Genomic DNA, 19,155 nt, shown 5'->3' on the forward strand with positions numbered 1-19,155 from the left:
TTCAGCCGAAAATATTTCCTTCCACCTTTGTGGATTTGGTCTCAGCCCGGTTCCCTGTGGCCGTAGACGAATATGAAATACCCCCGAAGCATGAACGTATTTGGTGTGTTGCTATCTTACATTTTTCTTTCTAAAACAAAGGCAAAAAGTGATAATTCCAGCTCTGGACAAAATTTACGAATCTTTCTAGTTTCGTTTGGAAGATGATATATTTGTTTTAAATAAACGTTTCTGCAAAATGCCACCACAAGCAACAACTTCAAATGGATTTTATTTAATCAAGACAAAATGGAGACAGTCATAAAATACACTACCATGAAAAATAAAGTGTACACCTGTGCTTAATGGTAGCTAAAATGAAACAAACAGGTGAGGTGACATTGGGTTTAACGTCGTGCTTGAGAATATTTCGCTCATATGACGACGTGTATGCTTGTGTATGTGGATGTGCGGCTGCTTGTACTAAGCCCAGACTTAAGCTGGTTTTATAGTGCTAGTCCACTGAGATACCATGCCGCAGTGAAGCATGAATACCCCACTCAGACCACATTATACTGACTCCGAGCCGACCAGTCCTTGTTGTACCCATAAATGCCGAGCGCCAGGCAGGGACCAACAAGTACCACATATTAACGTCTTTTGGTATGACGCGGCCGGGGATCGAACCCGCGACCTTCCGCACTCCGGGCGGACGCTCTAACCACTACACCACGGAGGCGGTCAAAACAAACAGGAAGTGTATTGTATACAGGCATCATAGTTGTGTTTTTGACGGTACGACAAAAATCAAGGACCTCAAACATGTCATGGAATACAATCCATGACCTAAAAAAATACTGAGGTTGTTTTAGTCATCCCCACATATATTTTATAAACGGAAAGCCCCCAGTCCATTTATATCCCCTCCATTTACAGAAAGACACACAGGCAGTGAAAGCGCACTGTTTTAAAAGAATTGTATAGACAGTCCAATATGGTTGTTTTATTGACACACGGACAAATGCGCCATTAATTTCTAAAACACTCATCTCTAACATGCACTGTCCAGCTATCGTTCCGATCAGATTGACGTATAGAATCGAACCGAGTTCAAAAGACTGGAACGGTTTTGTCCTGCTGAGGTCTAACAAATTAGAAAACACGAGATCAATTTACCATCCCGTCAAACGACGTGTCGTTTCGTTCTTTCTCGCTATCTTTTATTGGCCCAAATGATTTCTTAACATCGCTGATTGTATCTCGTCTAAATTTGAGGGCACGCTCGGACTGTGTGTAGCTCCATACCTCGATTGAATTTCAGATAGAAGATGATTTCGCATGAACTTTCACCTCGTCGGGCCCAAATTGATGAAATTCCGTTTTCTCATTATAACTGGCTCTGTGCAATCAGGCTTATCGATGTAATTATCAGACAATCTGTTTTCTAAAATTGCAGTTTTATTTTCTTGTCGGTGATACAAGCGGCCCAATGGAGGGCGCTCACTGACGATTGAGACTCCTATCCTGAAGACCTTGTACAAATTAGAAGCAAAGGGTCGCCTTGTCGCGGTAGATTATATCTCATTATTCTAGCCGATACGTGACTGCGGAGTAAAGCTGGTTGAATACCCTATAATAAACAAGAAAAAAGATACGCTTATTGGTAAAGGAAATTTGATCATTATCTCAATTTTATTACACCTAGTTACGGCGGGGCGACTGAATGTAATCTCCGCTCGATGTTATTTAGAAATGATCAACATTATCGTATCGAAATGTACCATTAATTACAATAATTCTTAAATTTGATGAAATTACGGCGTATCAAAGACCTTTGGCAACCACGAGCTCCTTTAGCCGACAATTAATCCAATAAAATGTCATTATTGTCAATTTCAGATGGGTTATCTCAAGGTAGAAATGTGTCAGTTCATGCAGTTAGTTCTCCAGCATAGGACGTGAATATTGTTTTACGCCGTTTAGCAATTTTCAAGCAATATCATGGCGGGAGAGTTGAGCTCAATACAGAAGTTGACATCCATACATTTCCCCTTCAAGTGATGAATACTTAAATGTATTCATGAACAGAATTGGAATAGTTCACTTCAAAATGGCAGCAAATCTATGTTGTATTCTTACTTCAAAATATCATTGTCCAGGGAATTGTATTTAAATGTGATTAACATTAAAAAGGTTAGAGTAGCACTCGCTCAGTTTAGATGTTTTTCACATCAGTTACGTATAGAAACTGGAAGGTATTATAATATAGATAGAAATGATAGATTATGTTTACAGTGCGATGAAGATATTAAGGATGAATACCATCTTCTCCTCGTGTGTTCCAAATTCCAACAGCTCCGCTTGAACCATTTACCTAAAACCTATTGTATAAATCCAAGTAAAGCCAAATTCAAACTCCTCATGTCATCATCAGATTGTAAACTTATAAATAACTTAGCTAGCTTTATCTATCATGCAATGTATCTAAGATGTTAAACATTATCAATCTATACTGTACACACCATGTTTTGCCATGTACATGTAACCTATGTTGTGGGCCGATGGCCATGTAACCTATGAAGGATGAAGAATATACTCGAAATGTCGTGTTCCTCAAACTACAGAGTGGACATCAATACATGGGCCGATGTCGTGTTCCTCAAACTACAGAAGTTGACATCCATACATTTCCTTCAAGTGATGAAGGAATAAGACCATACTCCGAAATGTCGTGTTCCTCAAAATACAGAAGTTGACATCCATACATTTCCCCTTCAAGTGATGAAGGAGTAAGACCATACTCCGAAATGTCGTGTTCCTCAAACTACAGAAGTTGACATCCATACATTTCCCCTTCAAGTGATGAAGGAGTAAGACCATACTCCGAAATGTCGTGTTCCTCAAACTACAGAAGTTGACATCCATACATTTCCCCTTCAAGTGATGAAGGAATAAGACCATACTCCGAAATGTCGTGTTCCTCAAACTACAGAAGTTGACATCCATACATTTCCCCTTCAAGTGATGAAGGATGAAGAATATAGTCCGAAATTTCGTGTTCCTCAAAATACAGAAGTTGATACCCATAATTTCCCTCACTTAGAACATTTGACAATATTCTGCATGTGGGGGTCTTGTGTTGTTGTTGTTTTGTGCTTTGTTAGAAAAACAATTCCTGTTTTTCTGTTGTCCAAGTTTTCTTGCTGAAGGCCCTAGAGTCCCCTGGCTACATTGCCTATTATTGTAACAGGGGAAACAGGAAATAAAAATTGTCAATTAAAAAAATATATTGTGCATCGTAATTGCCAAACCATATCACTGTCCAGCAAGGAAAGTAAAGAAATCTTTATATGTCGAAATAGAGAAGAAACTCAGATCCGCAGACAGATATCCCATACTCGAAAATTATATGGTTCGTTACTCCAGCTCTCGCGGTGAACAACTGAAAGATTGCACTGAGAATGTGTCGGAAAAGAAACGATAAATTAAGATGTGTTTCTGACCTTCGCCTTGTAAAGTCAGTAAATCATATCTTCAAAAATATAAGTAGCTCTAAATAAATACGAAGTATCGAAATAGAATAAAGATGACATTGAATAGCGAGTGATAAGGGTATGAACACTTCATCCGAGGTCGAATCCTCACGCGAGTGTCATGAAATGACCCCTTTTATTCTTTCAAGTACCCCTCTGCAAATTTGCTAAACTCACCTTAAATACTACTCACATACTGACTGACAACAGGGATGAAACTCTTAGTAACGGAAACCATCGAAGATTCCTCAAATTCCATGAACTGAAAACATACATGGAGGTGTTAATGCATGCAGGTTCATGGACACCATTAATCACGATGGCTTCCTTGGGTTTAATGTATATATCGGAACATGCAATAAGTGGAAACCGGGGTAAGGTTCCGTTCACACTTCCATGCAAATTTGTATGCTTAAGCTTTAAGGAGTGATCCCACTACATAATCATCGTATCACATTTCGAAAAAGAAAACTTTAAGGGGGTTCCATTGTTGTCGCGAAAATGTGTCAATTTTTGTGGTTGGTTTAATCTGAAATAAACGCCACATTTCCACAGGAGACCATTCATACAGCGATACATGGCCTATGTCGAACGGGTCTACCTGTCGATCTTATCGCCGGTGTCGCAGGACAGAGATAGGTATTTTAGATATTAATATCAATATTTCACTGGGATGAATGGACTATTTTCGCTCGGGTGGTTAAGGACACAGAAGATTGATGGATCGCCACAGAGATAATGAGATATCCTTCCGAGGCGCAGTGACAGTCATAGCGACGGACTATCTTAACTATATCAAATATGGCTTCCGCAACGGAAAATTGAGTTTTGATAATGTGGGGTATCAATCCCTCGCCGCGTCCTATCAGATACAGGCGGGGCAATTGTCAGGGTAAAAGACACTAAATTCTATCTTTCCGCGAAATTTTGTCGGTATTCTTGATATTTTCCACCATGAGTAATTACTAGGCCCTAAGCTACTGTCGACGCGGACTCCGGACATTATGTTACGCACCCAAGATGAAACTTGTGATAGATGCAGACAAATTTTAGTGCTAGTTCGTCTAGTTCCCTCGGCGCATCCCATTCTCAGCGAATTTATAGCCCAAGTCTATATCATCAACACTAAATCTCCCTCTCTCTGCCGTCTAGTTTTCAGTGATATGACAAAGCGTCGCTTCCAGTCGAAACGCTGACTGTGTTTTATATAATTCACTTGAGTTGGTCGACGATTCTAACCTTTAGTGTTCCCAGGGTGACGACTTGGAGTCAGCAATGTTTGAGCACAGGTTTGTCAGTGAGATAGATGGATTTCTCCACTACAAAATTGACGGCTTTTACTCTAGCTTACTCTCTTACTCGCGGTAACATTAACAACGCTGAAGGCGTATTACGTCGCCGATAAAGGATGACAAAATGGCGTCGGTTCAAGCTCTGATTTTCGATATATGGCTATTGATTCTATCTGATAAACTTTATGTTTCTTGCATATTCTCATTATTCTTGAGGGCCATGATTTTTATTGAAAGGTTCTAGGATATGTAATTTCGCGAGTTTTTCGTTTAATGTGTCTTTGTAATGGACATTTGAACCTTGATTCTACAATCACGGAGTGCAAACGTAGTTTAGGCTTCACTTTATTTTCGACCTTAACAGAACTTATTAAAAGAAACGGTTAGATGTCAAATAAATATCTCTTACAATTCGTCCAGTCGACTACCCTGCTTGTGTAGACCCACAAACTGCACTTTTATGATTCACGTGTCCCCTTAGTTTGAGATTAATTTCATTTCATTGATATTGTTTCTAATTTGTTTTTGGTTTAATTGTATTTTCAGAAAATTATACTCAAAGGCCCATTTTAAATGTAACATCAATAGAGTATTATGGAAAAGTACCGTTTTATGGAAGAACAAATGCTAAAGTGTTTTTACAAAAAGATTTTGTGAAAAACAATCCAACTAAAAAGAACAGACCTGTAGAATAAGCGAACTATACCAAAACTCTTTCATTCACCTCAACAGAACTTTCTCTAACCAGGCGCTGAGGCGTGATGTTTCCAAACTTTAAATTCAGACTGTGATATGGATTTAAGAAGAAGAAGAAGAAGAAATATATTTTATTTACGTGTCACATGCTCATAGAATCATTGAAATAGATATAAAACAGAATAGATTTTGAGACAGAATAGATTTCGTGAACACCGGGTGTCCTCGCTGCTTTTCAGCGACCCATTCATATGACTTCCAACACTGTCGTGCCATTCACATCCAGTGGAATCTGTTTCGGCAAGTTATCGAGCCCCTTTTTCTCTGGCATTAACGTTCACATTTTCAGCATTCAGCGTGTACAGTTAAAGATCATATATTTTTATTGGTGAACTTGAGTACCGGATTTTTTGGAAACATAATATTTCTTACAACAAAATCCCTGCTTTTTTCCTTAAGCCGAACTAATATCTGAAAATAACTTGAAGGAATTCGAATTTGAAGTGTTATCATAGTCAGTAGTACAAAAACTTGTAATGAAATAAGTCATTAGATAATTGTTTGTATCGACAGAGGAAAACTATCAACGTCTATATAATTTTCAACCACTACTATCCTGAAATATCTCACAGAGTTCAGAATACATGTACAGATTCATTTATTGTGTTTGTTGATGTATTATTCTTATTCCTTTTTACGTCATGTTTTGTAAAAACCAGGAAGAGACGTCAAGGTACAAAGTTCTAATCGACGACAATATGATAAATTGCGCCAATAAATTAGATTCAGTCAATAAACCCAGTCTTTATCCGATGTAATTTGCTCCTTTGGACCAGTTTCCTAGGATCATAAATAACTGAAAACATCAACTCAGCAATTACGCTATCTTTGTTTGACGTTCAACGGAAGGAGACCATGTTGTAATCACGCAGTAAATTTTCAACATGGCGGCCGTCGACCCCCTGCATCGTAACTATCTACTAATATTTGATGTGTGGTGTAGCCGAAACTTCAATTGAATATGGAAACATTCAAAGACTATACCCTGTGTGGTCCCGTTCTTCTAAAATCAGTTATGAGTGCCTCTGGCGTTTGAAATCAGACCACTTCTTGGAAATGTTTAGCAAAACGGTAGGAGGGCGATCATGATGTCGACTGAACAGGGCAGGTTCGGTTTCACAGCACTGGTTCATAAATCAGGGACTCTTAATGTGGAAGTGCATATCTACATTCATAATGATTATTTATATATCCATCCACCAGTGAGTTGAAGACACTCGATCCCTACAGGAAACATTGGACACTCACTGGATGAGATAATAGCAGTTGAGGCATTATAGTAGAACAGTGTACTGAAAGCTGTCGACTAGAGTTGCACGTCTAATCAACCAGTCCTCCAATGTAATTCTTGAAAGCGACATCCTTATCTTAAGTAAGGGAGAACATGATAATATCAGCATTACGTGCACGAATAGAAACAGAAGGATATGTTCATTACTTTTGTCAGATAGCGGTATTTTCCCGACCTCGTACCACTCTCCCTGTGTTAATTCCAGCCCACCAAGGTTCTGTATGGTAAAAGCCATGTATAATACTCTGTGTCAAGTGAAAAGCTTCTGCAGAAAATTACCTCAAGAAAATAATGGCGTTTTGAAAAGTGATACTGTTTAACACATTTTGAAAATGAACAGTTGCAGTTTCTGTGACTTTTCTTTGATAATGCACCGTTTTCCGTCAGTCTGTGAAACATTCATCACTTCAGCATCTTTTTTATGAGTAAGGACATATTGTATATATGTTTGTAAAATTGGTTAGGGTCAATTGTTTAAATTTTTAATGACTTGTTTTATAAATTCTAATATATTTTACTTATTCGGAGAACGGTTGAACAAAACCACTCTCGGTGTAAATTTAATCTTCTGAAAGACGTTTGGCGCGGAAACACTCTCATGATAAACATCAAAATAAAACTTTTTCCTATTGTTAATCGTTTATGCAACTGATTTTCCATACGGAGAAGTGACATCCAGAAACCCCAGAAACAATTCACTCACGCCATAAAGTTTCACTCGCTTTTCCACTTCAACCTTTTTACGCTCTCCTTTCGTTTTAAACATATTCCGTCTGTCTAAAACGAAACAAAATCTGTCATAAATCATGTTTTTGCGAGCCACCTAAACCCAGGGAGTGACTGGTAGAAATTCACTGGCCGCCTGTAATAATACTGCTGGCACCATATCCTGGCATTTCAGCGGCCACCGCCAGCTCACATGACGTTAAAACGTCATTAAACGTAACCTAGAAGATTATGACCTCAATTTAACCTAATTACGACCTGCGGCGTTGGCGACTGTGCTGTGGTAGGAGGTGGAAATTACTTATGTCGTGGTCAAGATTGATATACCATCTATGAGAGAATCATATGTAGCTGAGGGTCGGATAAGTGGTACGGATGGCGGAAGGAGAATGATGCATTAGCTGTACCATTAATTCTGATTATAGATAAATGTATGAATTTGGGTGGGATTCAAATGCTGGCGTCGGTTTGTTCTGGTTTCAAACTGTATATGACTACTAGTATTTATTGCATGCGTTGTTTTGATGAACCCGTGTTTGTGTGAGTTTGTATGTGTTACTCTGTCCGTCTGTATTTTCGTGTGTGTTTAGGTGTGTGTATGTATGTGTACGAGTGTGTCCTGTGTGTGGGTGTGCGTTTGTATGTGTGTGTCTGGCCGTTTGTGTCTTCGTGCGTGTGTGTGTGCATGTGCGTATTCCAAAGTTTGGATTGCCCATTCTGCATTTGGCATAATTTCTTCAGCAGGATATAATTGCACATTCATATTTGCATGATAATATATATACAGTCATGGATAAGCATGGTTGAGACAAAGATGAAGAGGAGTGGCTGGGAATGTGTAGTTTGGACCAGTGAGCCAAGCAAGAGTGTGGTAGCATAATGTGAGGAGGGGTGGACTGTGGGTATGGGTGGACTTTGGGTCGGGATGGACTGTGGGTCGGGTTGAGTGGATTGAAAACCAAATGGAGGAATGGAAAAATACAACCAAAATGACACTGTTCCATACGTATCATTCAGAGGATTACATACAAAACGCTGAACTTTTAGTGAGTGAGTAAATGTGGATATTACTCCACTGTCAGCAATATTCCAGCAACATCATGGTGAGGCATACCAGCAACATCATGGTGGGGCATACCAGCAACATCATGGTTGGGCATACCAGAAATGGACTTTCACACATTGTACCGATATATTTTTTCACAATGGTGAGAAATTAACATGGAATGGCATACAAGCACACATAAGACATAATATGTGTTCTGTAAGGAGATGACAGTTAAACATAAGAAGCGAATTTTTACTTTGTATTCGTAACATTTAGAAAGGTGATGTTAAATTACGCAAACTTTGTCAAAAACATAAACTTTGTTTTTTAATTGTTCCAGAATACATTTCGTGAAGCATTTTGTTCAGAGTGGAGCTTTGTTCAGAAGATATAATTTGAAGCAGTTTTACCCGAAGAAGATGCTTTATATCCAGCTTTGTCATGCAAAAAAGCCTTTCTTTCGCATAACCCTGAACTAAACAACAATTAAATCCTTTGAAAGGCATTGAGAAGTTGGCAGAACATAAATGCATGACACTTTCTTATGGATAACAACTTCAAGAAGAACCATTGCTACCACGTCACGTGCTAACTTTGCCGTGGCCTGAACCCCGTTTCATTGATGCTGTGGACGACTGAGATTCCCCAGACTAACAACTAGTCTCTGAAATGAACATATTTTACTGAAAAAAAGTTCATAGTACAAAAATAACTAAAATATAATGAAAAGGAGCCCTGAGACTATCTTCATTTTCCCGAAGCTGAGGAAATCTAGACTTGCCATATTTTCTAGACTTGCGTGGGCTTTCTTGGATATATTTGCTTCAGGGTCTGTGCGACAGACTATAGTTCCCTATTTCGTGTTGCTCCTGTATACGGTTATGTTGGAACAAACCCACATTTTACTGACAGCAGACTACACCAAGACTGCATTTCACAAATACGTGAAGTCATTTCATTTCCGCTGTTCACACGCGGCTTGCCAGGAGCTTGCATGGCCATCATTACATACGGCTTGCTACATTTCCTCGCAGCAGTAAACAACATTCTTGTGCAAGGTCCCCCAAAGACGCCACGTGCACGAACATATTCCTCACTTATCTCATCTGAGCCATGTTCCCAGAAAAAATATGGTACTGAGATAACCATGAACTCAAACTCTAAGCTCCGTTTGATGAAGTGACCCGATCTTTCCACCTGGATTTCTATGCAGGCTACCTTTGGGGATGCTGAAATGGCAGCCAGGCTTTGATGAGCCGTGAGACGGCTATTTATGAACCATCGCTGAATCTATCTGAAAATAATGTGTGTGCGTTCGTACGTGCGTGCGTGTGTGGCACTACAACTACTGCCTGTGGTGATCAGGGTTAGACTTGGTCTCTACCAACTCATACTTGTCTTAAGAGGCAAGTAAAGGGGTCGGGTGGTCAAATTCACTGACTTGGTTGATGCGTGGATTGATGCGCATTGTGTCAATGACTGGACCCTCTCGTGGACGGAAAAAAGGTCTGTGATGTTTTTCCAGAGGGTCGGTCCTGTCATATATAGCTGGAATATTGCTGTCCAACGTTAAACAACAAACAAATAAACAAACTACAGCAACAACAACTACTACTATTACTACTGCTATCATCACCACCACCACCACCACCACCACCACCACCACCACCACCACCACCAATACTACTAATACTCTATATGATAACACTTAATGGGTAACGTTCAGGTTTATTGCATTCAAAAACATCATTCATTTAGTAGATATCCATAAAGTTGTATTCTTTCTTATTTACCCACAGACTTTGAAGGACAATCAAACAGCTACTACTACTGTGTCTGAGCGGGGTATTCTTGTTAAACAGTGGCATATGTCAGTGAGTAAAAAACTGCCTTAAGTCCGGTACAAACAACGCGCACACTGATAATTACAACTCTGTGAATAAACTGAGACATGCATCTCAATCAATACAAGTACGAAATGATTAACAATTACGTAACTGGAAAAAGTGCCTGCTTCATAAAACTAGTCCAAACTACTTGTCGAATCTTTTAATTACTACATTATCACGTTATACCCTTCATTTCAAATTACCAACGACAAAGACCTTCGATTCCAACAATAAACCTTTCCAGTATCTTAACAACGCTTCTTTTCCTTCACAGCTGCAACTCAAGCATAATGAGATATATATCTGTAATTACTGGACAATATAACACCACAGAATCATTTTGCCTCGCACTTCTACGCCAGATGATTTGAGGATTAGGCAACGTTCTCTCAAGCCTTCTGAGATTACCAAATATGATTGATGATACGATTTCAGAACATGATCACAATATTATTTTAATCACGCTGTGTTATTGCCCAAACCACCGCGCATCATCATCGTCAGCCTGTCGAGCCGCACGCGTAGACAACGATAGCGACGATGTATTGACGCTACTTCTCGTAAAATACCGCGAGAACTCCATGATCTGCGGTAAAGGCTCGGCAAGAGTCCACCTTCCACTCGACCTCTGATCCACTCCGACCCGAAACAATTGTAATGACTTGTCCGAGGGGGACTAATTCTCACTTTATTGCCTCTGAAGAGAGTTCGTAAACCAACTTACTCAGTTTGATGACATTTCCGAGACAAAGCGGCGATAGTGATTACAACGACTGATCGAAAATAGGACAATAAAGCATCCATGACAAATGACCGGGGCAAAAAATTGAAACTCGGTTACACGCTTTAATTCTCAAATTAAAAAAAAATCACTTTAAAGAGATGGGTTGGTTTGGTAAGCCAAGCGGGACATATAGTGTCCTCTACTCTCCGCGCTTCAGCGACGCTGAAATCACACCGCAGGGGGGAGGTATCGAGTTTCAGATGAATTATCTCCCTTTGTTGTAGGTATAATTATATGATATGATATTGTAAATAGTGCAGTGTGGTCGAGTAGTTTCACATACTCGCAGATTCCTCCAGTGTCGCTGTTTTGTCAGTCCGAGTTGATAGTCGGCGTTGGCGTTTGGACAGGCTTGTCATCCATGTCTGGTTGTGAAATAATTTCATTGTTTCGTGAACAAATGCGAAGTGCCAACCAGACACAGCCGGGGCGATCGTTGTATATCAGATAGACCCACGGCCTATCCCGGCGTCTGTCCGACGCCATTCATTCCAGCTAGGAGAAGCGTCTGACAGGGTTTTGATACTTTGGTAAGATGCTATTGTCGGGACTGTCACAAGGACTAAGTGTTGAAATGATTCAGCTTATCAGATAATCCGACTGCGATACGGACAAGATCATCCCATTAGCTTCCTTATCTAGCGTATTTGTTTATTTAAACAAGCATTGAATAAACAGGTTTAGTTGTATTTTTTTAAATTTCGTTAACATACACCTACCACACACTTACATGTCTGTCGAAGTACACGGGAACCTGTTAAGATATCGCGAGATTTTCATTGGCAGTCATAACTGAAATATTCCCTAAGACTGATTCTGAGAATATTATAACTAAAGGCCTAAACATGCATCTAAATTTGAATAATTGATTTTTTCTATCAATATTGGTATAAAAGATTTGATAGGCATATCTGGAATGCATATCTTAAAGCGCCCGGTGATGGGTTACCTCTAAACTTTCTTCTTTGTTAATAAACGAACCGGGCTTTCTTATAAATGCCGCGCTGACTCTTATGTGAGTGATATGTATGTGAGAGTATGCTCGAGCAGGTGTGATGGCGTCTTGTTTAAGTCACGTTTGATCATACAGGCCACTGATTAAATAAATGGACGGTACATCTTTAAGTGCATGAACTAGAAAAACCCCACAAAGAATCACGAGTCTATAAAAAAGTCAAAGTCATTACTACCCTATCACCAATATAACTTCAGCCCTCAATGAGATTTCCTCTTGACAAAGAGGCATGGTGTCCGGCACACCTGTCGCGATGATCCGCGTCACAGGTAGAATTGTAATCAGCAACATAAAAGGATTAACCCACGCCGGATCTCAGGTAAAACCAGGCGAGGCGTCGTTAAAACCGCAGAAGCATGCTCTGTTACACGCTCTGGTAGCAGCGGGCGCTGAATATGTTCGCCACTGGGAATGCATAGTACTACAGATAGCGCCAAATTGAGGGGAAAATTTCTAGTTATAGTGGATAATTTTTCACTTTAGAGCGCCAAAATTTATTGCTTTGCCACACACGAAGGCAACGCTGCTTCTTGGTCGCTCGCAAGGAGGGGAAAGGGGATTTGCATGACGGAATTGGAAAAGTTAGAATTTCCCAGAGCACGAGCTATTGTTACAACAGGTTTACCACACGGGTATGGTACCAAGATAGATTCTGTTTAAGTAATGCCTACTGGAGAATGTGTCAGTAGACCAACATAAATGCATTAATGTGATTTAGTTTTTAGAATAGTGAATAAAACATTCCTGACACTAAACGACTGCTGGAGCTGATACTACAGGAGACATACAGTATGTTAGGTATGATGCTACAGGAGACATACAGTATGCTAGGTATGATACTACAGGGGACATACAGTATGCTAGGTATGATACTACAGGGGACATACAGTATGCTAGGTATGATACTACAGGGGCATACAGTATGCTAGGTATGATACTACAGGAGACATACAGTATGCTAGGTATGATACTACAGGAGACATACAGTATGCTAGGTATGATGCTACAGGAGGTATGCTAGGTATGATACAGGGGCATACAGTATGCTAGGTATGATACTACAGGGGACATACAGTATGCTAGGTATGATACTACAGGAGACATACAGTATGCTAGGTATGACTACAGGAGCATACAGTATGCTAGGTATGATACTACAGGAGACATACAGTATGCTAGGTATGATACTACAGGCGGCAAACAGTATGTTAGGTATGATACTACAGGAGACATATAGTATGCTAGGTATGATACTACAGGGGCATATAGTATGCTAGGTATGATACTACAGGGGGCATACAGTATGCTAGGTATGATGCTACAGGAGACATATAGTATGCTAGGTCTGATAATACAGGAGACATACAGTTTGCTAGGTATGATACTACAGGGGGCATATAGTATGCTAGGTATGATACTACAGGCGGCAAACAGTATGCTAGGTATGATGCTACAGGAGACATACAGTATGCTAGGTCTAATAATACAGGAGACATACAGTATGCTAGGTATGATACTACAGGGGGCATACAGTATGCTAGGTATGATGCTACAGGGGGCATACAGTATGCTAGGTATGATACTACAGGAGACATATAGTATGCTAGGAATGATACTACAGGGGACATACAGTATGCTAGGTATGATGCTACAGGGGGCATACATTCTGTTAGGTATGATACTACAGGATACATATAGTATGCTAGGTATGATACTACAGGGGGCATACAGTATGCTAGGTATGATGGTACAGGAGACATACAGTATGCTAGGTCTGATAATACAGGATACATACAGTATGCTAGGTATGATACTACAGGGGGCATACAGTATGCTAGGTATGATGCTACAGGGGGCATACAGTATGCTAGGTATGATACTACAGGAGACATATAGTATGCTAGGTATGATGCTACAGGGGACATACAGTATGCTAGGTATGATGCTACAGGAGAAATACAGTATGCTAGGTACAATGCTACAGGGGACATACTGCATATGTCTGATACAAGACACATGGGACATGTCTGATGCATGGAATGCATGGAATATGTCAGATTACCGGGTGCATGATATGTCTGATACAGGATGCATAGAATATATGACATCACATGGTGTATGGAATGTGTCTGAAATAAGATGCCTGGAACATGTCTGATATAAGATGTATGGAATATGTCTGTTACAGGATGCATAGAATATGTCTGATACAGGATGCATAGAATGTCTGATATAAGATGAATGGCATATGTTTGATATATGATTCATAGAATATGTCTGATATATGATGCATGGACATATGTCTGAAATAAGATGTATGGAAATATGTCTGATGTAAGAAGAATGGAACATGTCTAATACAGGATGCATAGAATATGTCTGATATAAGATGCATGGCATATGTTTGATATAAGAAGCATGGAATATATCTGATATGAGATGTCTGGCATATGTTTGATATAAGATGCATGGCATATGTTTGATATAAGAAGCATGGAATATGTCTGCCATGAGAAGCATGGAATATGTCTGATATAAGATGTTTGGCATATGTTTGATATAAGATTCATAGAATATCAGACATAAGAAGCATGGAATATGTCTGATATAAGATGTATGGCATATGTTTGATATGAGATACATGGCATATGTTTGATATAAGATTCATAGAATATCAGACATAAGAAGCTCAGAATATGTCTGATATAAGATGTATGGCATATGTTTGATATAAGAAGCATGGAATATGTCTGATATAAGAAGCATGGAATATGTCTGATATGAGATACATGGCATATGTTTGATATAAGATTCATAGAATATCAGACATAAGAAGCATGGAATATGTCTGACATAAGATGCATATGTCTGGCATATGTTTGATTTAAGAAGCATTGACTATGTCTGATGGAAGATGTATGGCATATATTTGATATAAAAAGCATGGAAATATGTCTGACATAAGATGTATGGCAAATGTTTGATATAAGAAGCATGGAAATATGTCTGATATAAGATGCATTGAATATGTCTGAAATAAGAAGCATGGAATATGTCTGTTACAGGATGCATAGAATATGTATGATACAAGATAAATGGAAATATGTCTGATAAAAGATGCATAGAATATGTCTGATATAAGATGTTTGGCATATGTTTGATATAAGAAGCATGGGGTATGTCTGATATAAAATGTATGGCATATATTTGACATAGGAAGCATGGAATATGTCAGACATAAGAAGCATGGAATATGTCTAATATAAGAAGCATGGAATATATCTGATATAAGATGTTTGGCATATGTTTGATATATGAAGCATGGAATATGTCTGATATAGGCAGCATGGAATATGTCTGATATGAGATACATGGCATATGTTTGATATAAGATTCATAGAATATCAGACATAAGAAGCACGGAATATGTCTGATATAAGATGCAGGGAATATGTCTGATGGAAGATGTATGGCATATGTTTGATATAAGAAGCATGGACTATGTCTGATAGAAGATGTATGGCACATATTTGATATAAGAAGCATTGGAATATGTCTGACATGTGATGTATTGCATATGTTTGATACAAGATTCATAAAATATGTTTGATATAAGATGCATGGGAATATGTCTGATATAAGATGCATGGGAATATGTCTGATATAAGATGTATGGCATATGTTTGATATAAGATGCATGGAATATGTCTGATACAAGATACATGCTGATACTAAAAGGAACATAAACAATCTGATTTTAATAGATGTATAAATTGTAACCGATGCTTCTACAAGATACATGCTGTATGTTTGCTATTTCAAGATAAAATGGAATGTGATACCACGAAATGCATGAATTGGGACAGATAAAACAAGAAGCATTGATGTGTCTGGCGTAGACTAACACTTAGTCTTTTAACAGTTCTGATTCAAACAAACTCCATTTGAAATGAAATGAGCCCCAGTGAGATCAGAAATTCAGAACATGATGAAATCTAGACTTGCTTTATCTGGACCTATTTGGTTCAGGGAAGGCAGTCTAGGGTCTGCAGAAGTGTTTGGCTAAAGGGACAATATTGTGGTTCAGGGAAGGTGAGACAGTCTAGGTCTGGTGTACCAAGATACATTCGATTACGTTTGCTACAACATGACACATAGAACATGTCTAATTTCAACAGCATACATAGAGTGTGTCTGGTACATAGAATGTATCACGATACATAGAGCATGTCTGCATCGTCATGTGACGTTGAACGTGCTTGGTACATGGTGATACATAATGATGTGTCGGTACATCAAGATACATATCATATAGTTCCAAAACGTTACACAAAATGTCTGCTCCGACAAGTTATGAAGAATGTTTCTAGTACATCAAGATACATAGAATATGTACTTTGCCCAAAGTGAGTGAGTGAGTATGATTTTACACAACTTTTAGCAATATTCCAGCAATATCACGGCGGGGACACCAGAAATGAGCTTCACATATTGTATCCATGTGGGGAATCGAACCCGGGTGTTCGGCGTGTCGAGCGAACGCTTAGACCACTGGGCTACCCCCACCGCCCCTCTTTGTACAAATAATATGACACTTACAACAAGATATGTCTCTACATACAAATCTGTTGTAGCTGTTGTTACCGCAGGATACATATTATGTTCACTACTAGAAGATACAAGGAATGTCTCCGGTAAAGAAACTACTCTGATATATATAAACATACTACAGTATACATAAATTATATTTTAGCACACAGACTAGCGTATGTCGAGTAGTCGAATACATTCGATAGCAAGCGTGTGGTAGTATAGGATACATGGATAGTGTGTAGTAGTTCAAGGAGAGTAGTGACGTTGTGTGAGTCCATCACACGATACTATAGTCCGAACTATAATCCTTACCACAAGTCAGATACCTGATGAGAAACAGTTTAGAGAGCTCCTCGTACAACACCTTTGAAATATTCCTGATACCCCACCATTTAATTAAGAAACAATAAAGAAACGGGTGGATATGCTTCGCCCATCTCCAACCTATGTAAATATCACATAATTTCTGATTTGAAACATCTGATGTATACTCGTGGTCACGGATCGCTTGTTTTAAACACTGTCCCATCCCTATTCCCCTACCTCTCCTCGACGTTCCTGGTTTTCATTGTTTTCGTGTCTCTCTTCAAAGAACAGTCCACATAATATAAATGTCAAACAAAAGAACAACAGTGGGCAATATGGTGCAGATGTCACACCAAGAAGAGACACGAGTTACCTCCCCTTAACTAAAACGATCTCGCAGACACGAATTGTTTCGATTATTAAAGGGAAAAAAGTATGATCCTTTTTAGCGATGTTAATCTATTTTGGGATGTGATTTTCAGAATTATTAGTTCAGAAATATGAATGAACATCGATGTGTTTTGTAATAACAATGCGATATTAAATGCCACAGCGAAGAACCGACGCGTCGTCGACCTAAAGGCCAGGAGAAAGCACATTGTAGATGGTCCTCGACGGGTGATTAAGTTTAAGAGCTCAGTGTTCTGGATGTATGCAGGGTATTGCAGCTCGAGGTATCAGTGATGTCTAAACGAGAAAAACCAGATTCTTCTAATAATGTCAAAGAAAGAGAAAGGATAGAAAGAGTAATTTATTTCAAACTCGAATGTAATGCCTCGCTTTGGTTCGTATGAAGTAAGTCGACTTATGAAGAGATGCAATTATCGTTTGCAAAATTACTTTTTGGCATATGTTGTCAGTTCGTCAGATGTTCATTCGATGTTTTCCCCTTACTCTCTGTAGAATCACACATTGTGAGTGTCATTATGATTTCATATAGTTAATTTTATTCATTTAGAACACGTGACATTCTGTTTACACTGAAAGCAATACAACAACCAGCTGTTAGTTTAACTCTGGAGGAAAATGAAGCGTACCGTTTTTTTATGGAAATTAAAACTGAATGAAATGTATTTAAATGTGATTGTGTCAATTTAACCATGACTTATATTTGTAAATACTATTCTGTGGTTGGTTAATATTATGTAAAGAGAATAAGTTAATTAAAGACTGGGGATAAAAAATGAATCCGCACCCACGTGACCCCTGTCATGTTTGAAATGTAAATTTATGCGCAAATAGCAAATTCAAAGAATTCAAATTAAATTTTTAGATTATGTTTAAGAAAATATAACCACGTAGAAGCATTCCTCGAGAGCTGGTTAAGTAAATTTGATTCATTTGATGTAAGTAATATCGATAACTTCAGATCTTTCCATTTGAAAATCAAACACATGAGCGTTGCGGTTTGTATGTATACACAAATTGATAGTAGGTCGATTAACACTGCATTCATTTATATCAAGTACAATAAATACGTCAGAATGGTTGTCAAGATACTTCCGAAGGAGGTTTTGGACATGTGGCGGTTACAAGTGTCAGTCACTATTGATCCGTTGGCCGATCATTGAAATGTGATTATAAAGATGCCTCAAATAGATACATAAATTCATATGTTGCTGCTGTCTACACTGTCTAGACAGTCTAGACACGGATCGAGTCGATAGCTTAAATGTGTATTTCTTCCTTTTGTTAACCTAGACGGTTCGTAACGAGGGGTTTGAGGAGGGGGAAAGGACGCCCTGCCAAACTTGTTTCCTTATACTAACAGGTCAAACTGAACAGAACCATACCATAGGTATTTATTTGTTCAAGGAAAGTCAGGTTCGAGTCACGTGACCCATTAGGAAACAAACATTTATATTGTATCATAAAGAGACACGCGTGAGTAAATGATATACTACATTGATGTACAATATTATTCTTGTCAACCTAATAACTGG

This window comes from Haliotis rubra, unplaced genomic scaffold, assembly GCF_003918875.1.
Source record: "Haliotis rubra isolate DU_JTF1 unplaced genomic scaffold, ASM391887v1 Scf6, whole genome shotgun sequence".
NCBI lineage: Eukaryota > Metazoa > Mollusca > Gastropoda > Lepetellida > Haliotidae > Haliotis > Haliotis rubra.